The sequence below is a fragment of the Calonectris borealis genome, chromosome 2, assembly GCF_964195595.1.
Source record: "Calonectris borealis chromosome 2, bCalBor7.hap1.2, whole genome shotgun sequence".
Lineage (NCBI taxonomy): Eukaryota > Metazoa > Chordata > Aves > Procellariiformes > Procellariidae > Calonectris > Calonectris borealis.
In genome coordinates, this window is record NC_134313.1 from 41,892,772 (window position 1) to 41,898,771 (window position 6,000).

Consider the following 6,000-nt stretch of genomic DNA (forward strand, 5'->3'; position numbering starts at 1 on the left):
AACTTGTCACACAGTTGCCTGTATCCTTGCTAGCCACGCAAATTTATTTGAATAACGCTAGATTCACGAGAGTAAATACCAACCAGCAGGATTCTAAAAGCTTTCCCCTCTGCAAATTAATGTAAAAATAAGATGAATGGGAAATAAGGGAGAGAGTTAAGGCACAGGATTTAAGGCAATGTGTTTATTTCCACCCTCTCCCTTTCTGGTTACTTTTTTCCTCCTCCTCCCACCTTAACAACCCTTATGTATCACGCCACACGCTAAAAACAAAGCAAAAAACCGAACAGCCAGCTGCTATAGGATGCCGTGGACATGGCAAACCACAGAGTCTCCCTGCGAGATTTCAGCAGCTCTTTGAAAACCTGCGAAGTTCCTATTACTCGGGCCTTCCACCTTTACAGAAAATCACGCCCGGGTTGGTTTCGTTTGTTTGTTAAGGTTTTAAAGCGGTGCTGCATTCTCACACCGCAGGTTCTCCTCCGGCAAAGGGCCTAGGCCACGTCCTGCCCGCCCAGCGGCCGGGCGCGGGGCAGAGACCTTGCCCGCAGCCCCCCTCCGCCCCAGGACGGGACGGGCCCGCCGACGCCGAGGGGCCACCCGCCCCAAGCCCGGGTCGAGCAGCACATCCCCGTCCTCGGTGTGCTTTCTTCAGCTTCGCTATCGGCTTGTTTCGCCTTTGCTCGCGAATAACTCGTTTCACGTCTTACAAAGTCCTATTAATGGGAAATACCGTGGCCGTTCATCAAAAGCTTTTCAGTGCAAACCAGCAAATAACTCGCGTGAAAAAGGCTACACTCCGGTTAACCGACCCCTCTACGTGGACTGGGAAGTCTTTACGGTGCTCCTTTGACCTAACTCTTCAGGTTTCCGCATTAACCAGATTCAAAAGAAAATGGTTACAACTCAAATCTCCCACCACGGAACAGAGTTTTGATGCAATAGAGAGCATTCCACTATACCTCATTTTGACTGATATTTTTACACTACATCCTTAGAACTTGTTATTTTCCTAAAAGGACTGCGTGATCTTTACCTATGATCAAAACTTTCCTTAATTACTGAAGAGGCAATAAAATCATTTTGGGTTTCAAATCTGATCAAGTTTTTTTCCACTGTTTAAATAACCTAACCAGGATTTACAAGTAATAACAGAAATATCCTTACATTGTTAAATATTTAGTAAGATATTTGGTCAAATACGATTATCCAATTAGTATCAGTGAATCACTAATTCAGTTAAACTTGCAATCGCAAGCATTTAATGCTCTTCTAAGAGTGCGTTCTACAGCTTTCATAATAATCTTTAGATATTTCTTATTAAAAAAAAAGCTCAAAAAGAGACTGAAAATAAGCAGTTTACGTTAACAGAAAGGCAGAACAGGGGATGCGTGAATCTGAAGCATTTTCCAGTGCTATAGTAGGGAAAATTTTGTTTTGTAAAACTGTTTCAAACTTCAAATGATGTCTCACACAAAAAATAATTACTTTTTCCAAGCAGTTGTGGTTTTATCCTAGAGGAAAATAGCACACTATCAAAAGGATCTCTGCGAAACCCTGAGCACATTTACAACACCAAACAAGAGGAAACAAGCAACATCCCCGCTTTTAGTAGCTGGAGATAGGAAAACGTAAAGAATGTAATTGTTCTAATCACCTGTTACAAACCTCAGAAACAAATGGTTAATTTTCCCCCAGACTGCATCTTATTTTAAAAGGCATTACTAGAATTTTTCCGCTTCTGTTAAAAAGGCAGAGCTCTCGGAAGAAGCCCTCTCTATCTCCTCACCGTTAAGTTTGTCAGCAACCCTGCCGTCTAGAATGTGTTTTATGCAGAGTAACCGATTTTTTTCTTTTTTTTTTTTTTAATGGGAAAAAAAAAAACGTGTTGGAAACTTTCAGGATAGAAACTAGAGAACTTCGAAGTTCCTCTCTTAGCAGTGCCTAGCAATGGAAAGGAGAGTTCTGCAAACGTGCCCCAAGCATCCAGCTACATTTAGCTTTCAGCCTTTTTATTATCATTGTCAATGAATGGGCCCCAGTCAAATTAAAGCTGCCATTTTAGGTTAAAGACTAGAGAGCCTCTGTTGTGCAACAGCGAGACAAAAACACTTCAAGCGACAGATGCAGCACTCTCATTGGAAAATGATGGATTTCAACTTTTATAAAAAAAAAAAAAATTAATAATTACCGATCATGCTTTTTAATATGAATTATATATTGATACTCACACATTACCGCAAACTAACGGGATTTATAATTGGGATAAATCAGCTACCCATGCTGCTAAGGTCATAGTCATTAAGATTTTTTTGCCGTCGTTAGAATGGATGATCTGTGAGGAAATGAACAGAAACATTTTTTGTTCAACTTGCTTGTTTGTATCTCCGCTAGTCCCATATACCATGAGAAAAGAAAAAAAAAAAAAAAAAAAAAAAGGCAAACACATTCTCCCGAAAGCCATCTTCTAGGATAAACACAGCTCGCGATCTGCTTTGATGAAAGTAAAATCGAGACGCACATCGACACAGAAACAAACTTATCGCATCGCGGTTATTCTGATATTCCCCGGGCCAAAAATCCACGAAAGACCAAATGGCTAGGGCGGGGGAGGGGGGGGGGGGGGGGGGGGAGAAGGAAAGGAGGGGGGGGAAAAAAAAAACAAACCCCTTCTCGCAAATGAAAAGAAATCGCCCTTTCCTGTAGTTGGAAGGCAGCTCAGCCCCTTCCCAAACGAAAACAAAGGCAGAAGTGGGTAAGTGCGGGAGAGTTGCGCGGCGCCGAGCGGCCCCGGCAGCGGGAGGGAACTCCCGGGCACCGCGACTTTCCTTTTGTCCATTGTCTGTTTAAAAAACAACTAGTTTAAGCCCGGGCGGAGCGGGGTGTCCGAGTGCGCCGGGGAAACCGGCTCCCTTTCCAGCCCCTGCCCCGCAGCCACCCCCTGCCCAGGCACCCTGACCCCCCCCCACCCCGGACACCCACCCGCGAAGGCCGGTCCGGTGGCGCGGGGCCCGCCCGGAGGGGCTCCCCCGGCGTGGGAGCGCGTCCCCTGATGTAACGCTACCGGGATAAATGAATGCCATGTAATGATGGCTGCTCATTGCCTGCAGCGCCTTCTCCCTGAGACTCACTAACAACCCTGCCCCCTCCCCCCGCCACCGCACACGCACACACACACACGCACACGCGTGCACACGCGCTGCCCGCTCCCCACCGCCCCGCACGCAGCGCCCGCCGCCGGCCCCGCTCCGCTCCGTTCCCCCACCCCCCCGGTCCCGCCGACCGCGCCGCGGCCGCCCCCCAGCCCGCCCCGGCCCGGCCCGCACCCTGACCGCTTGGCCTCGAACCACCTTTTTCCGCTCACCCTCAAAATGGCCCGGAACGGGGCGGGGAGGGGGGAGCGCCCCGACCCCATGTGCGCGGCGGCGGCGGCGGGGCCGCCCCGGCGGAGCGAGGTGCCCGGCGGGGTGAAACCCCTATTATGCGACGTCCGCCGGCACCGCTCCGGCTGGCTCAGGGAGCGTCCTGCCTTCCCGTCCCCTCCCTCCCCCGCTCCCCTTTCTTCTCCGGCCGCCGGAGAGCGCCGGCCGCCCCTGCCCCCTCCCGCCGCCGCCGCCGGGGCAGGACGATCCCCCCGCCGCGCGCACCGGCGGCCGGAGCGGCACCTCGTGCTCCCGCCTCCCTCCTCCTCCTCCTCCTCCCTCCCCGCCCGCCTTCCTGCCGCCCGCCGCCACCCACCGCCCGGCCTCCGCTGGGGGTGCCCCCGCCGCGGCCCGGCCCCGGCCCCGCCGACCCATGTGCCGGGAGCGCGGCGGCGGTGGCGGGCGGGGCGGTGCCGCGCCGGGCCGGGCCGGGCCGTGCGCGGCGGGGAAGCGCCCTCACTTTGTTAGCGCTTGTTGTGCCGCCGCGGCCGCCGGCAGCCGTCAGCGTGGTCAGCGGGGGAAGCGCTCCCGCGGCCATCCCGGCCGGCGCCGGGCCCCGCCGCCCCCGCCCGCCGCCGCGCAGTTTCGCTCAACTTTTCCCGGATTTTTAGTCACCCTCCAAACTTGCGGAGAGGGGCGGGGGGGCGGGGAGGGGAAGAAGGGAAGGGGAAGGGGCGCCGCCGCTCCGGCTCCCCGGTGCCCTCCCCTCCCCCGAGGCGAGGCAGGCGGCCGGCCGGCCGCAGCACAACAAAAAGCCATTTACACCCGGGGAAGTGCCCCGCTGAGACACCCCCTCCCGCCCCGCCTCGCCCGGAGCCGCGGCGGGGCGCAGCATCCCCCACCCCCCCGGGCCGCCGCCGGCAGCGAGCAGCCCCGCTCCGCGCCGCTCCGCCGGAGACGGAGACCTGCCGCGGGTCCCCAGCTCCATGGCCGGCGCCCGCCCTTCTCCCTCCCTTCCTCCCTCCCTCCGCGGTCAGCGAGGTGCGGGGTCACTCACCGGGCCGGTGCGTGGCCGTCGGGGACCGGTGTCCCCCGCTCGCTCCCTCGCTGCCCTCCGCCGAGGGGCCGGGGAGGAGGAGGGGACACGCTCCGGAGTTGGTGCCGCCGGGCGGGGGGGGCGAGGCGGGGTGCGGGTTTCGCACACGCACACACACACGCACGGAGTTGCTCGCTCGCACCGGGGCTGGGCTAAGAAGGGAGGAGGGGGATCCCTGACCGGGGCGGGCGGGCGAAGGAGGGGTGGAAGGGAGGGGAGGGAGAGGAAGGGTCAGCGCGGGTCTCCGGTAGTTTCGGGGTCTCCGCCGGGTCCCGGCTCCGCTTCGCTCCTTTGTGTAATTTCACTCGATTCAAGTTTAATCCGATAGTTCCCGAGCAAGCGAGCGCGCCCGCCGGAGCCGAGCCGAGCGCGACACCAGCCAGCCAGGCGGCTGCCGCGGCTGCCGCCCCCTGCGCCCGCCCGCCCCCGCCGCCTCCCCCGCTCCCTCCCTCCGCCGCCGCCGCCGCCGCCACAAGGCGCGCCCCCGACACCGCCCCCTCCCCGGGGGCGAGCGCCGCCGCGCGCCCCGCCCCGCCGCGACGTCACCGCCCCGCCCGGCATAATTTATGCAACGAGGAGAGAAGGGGGGAAGAAAAAAAAGAAAAAAAAAAAAAAAAAGAGGAAAAAACCCCAGCGCGGGGCGGGGGAGGGGCGGGGGTCACTAACCTCCCGCCGCCCGGCCCGCCAGCCCCTCGCCGGGGCTCCCGCCGCCGCCGCCGCCGGGCGAGGGAGCGCTGCCGCGGGGCGGGGGACGGGGCGCGGGGCACGGCGGGGCGTCTTCCGTGCGCCTCCCCGCCGCTCCGCCCCGCCTGCCGGTGACCGGGGTGGGGGGGGGGGGCAGCCCCGCTCCGCGGGGTCAGCGCCGGGCCCGGCCGCCGCGGCGCGTCCCGTCCCGGGAAACTCCCGGTGCAGCCTGGGTGAAGGGGGGGGGGGTATCGCTGTGTCACTCCTGCGCTTCAAACTTCCCAAACGCGGCGGCGAAGTGAAACCGAGAGGCGCCCCGGGGAGGCTGCCCGGCCCCCCGCGGCCTGCCCCGGCCCCGGGCCCGGCCGGGCAGCGGGCACCGCGCCCCCGCCCGCCGCTCTCCCCCCTGCCGCCGGGGCGAGGCGGGGCGGGGCGGGGGCAGGGGGTAGGATCGCTCGAGTCCGCGATTTCGGGTGGACTTTGTCCCGAGCGGGTCGGGTTTTCAAAGGGAAGCGGCCATTAAGCGCTGCCCGCCCGCGGCAGCGGCCCCGTCCCGGCGGGACCGCTCGCCCCGCGACCGCCACCGGGGCCGGGAGCGGGAAGGCTGCCGAGCCCTGCTGCTGTCGTGTTTGTAAGCTATACATTCAAATTCGTTATACAAACCGAAACAAACTCATTCAGTAAGTAAATTAGACAAATCCCACCAAAAAGTGATTACCAGTAGCACGCTTAACGGTCCTCCCTGCATCACTCTGGAAACTAAATAAGCATAAAGTATAAAGAGATTAAAATGTAAACCCAGTGTAAAAAAACTCTGCATTACAGGAATTTTCAGCAAGTCATTTGACGAGATAACTT

At 59.0% G+C, this 6,000-nt stretch overlaps 1 protein-coding gene across 1 annotated transcript in view; it reads right to left on the minus strand.

Moving 5' to 3' along the window:
- CHD7 (chromodomain helicase DNA binding protein 7) overlaps positions 1-4,876 on the minus strand; it is a 132,280-nt gene extending 127,404 nt beyond the window's left edge. Inside the window, exon 1 of the mRNA XM_075141779.1 lies at positions 4,420-4,876. The gene's annotated coding sequence lies outside the window, so the exon portion shown is untranslated. The remainder of the gene's footprint in view (positions 1-4,419) is intronic.
- Between the last annotated feature and the right edge of the window lie 1,124 nt (positions 4,877-6,000).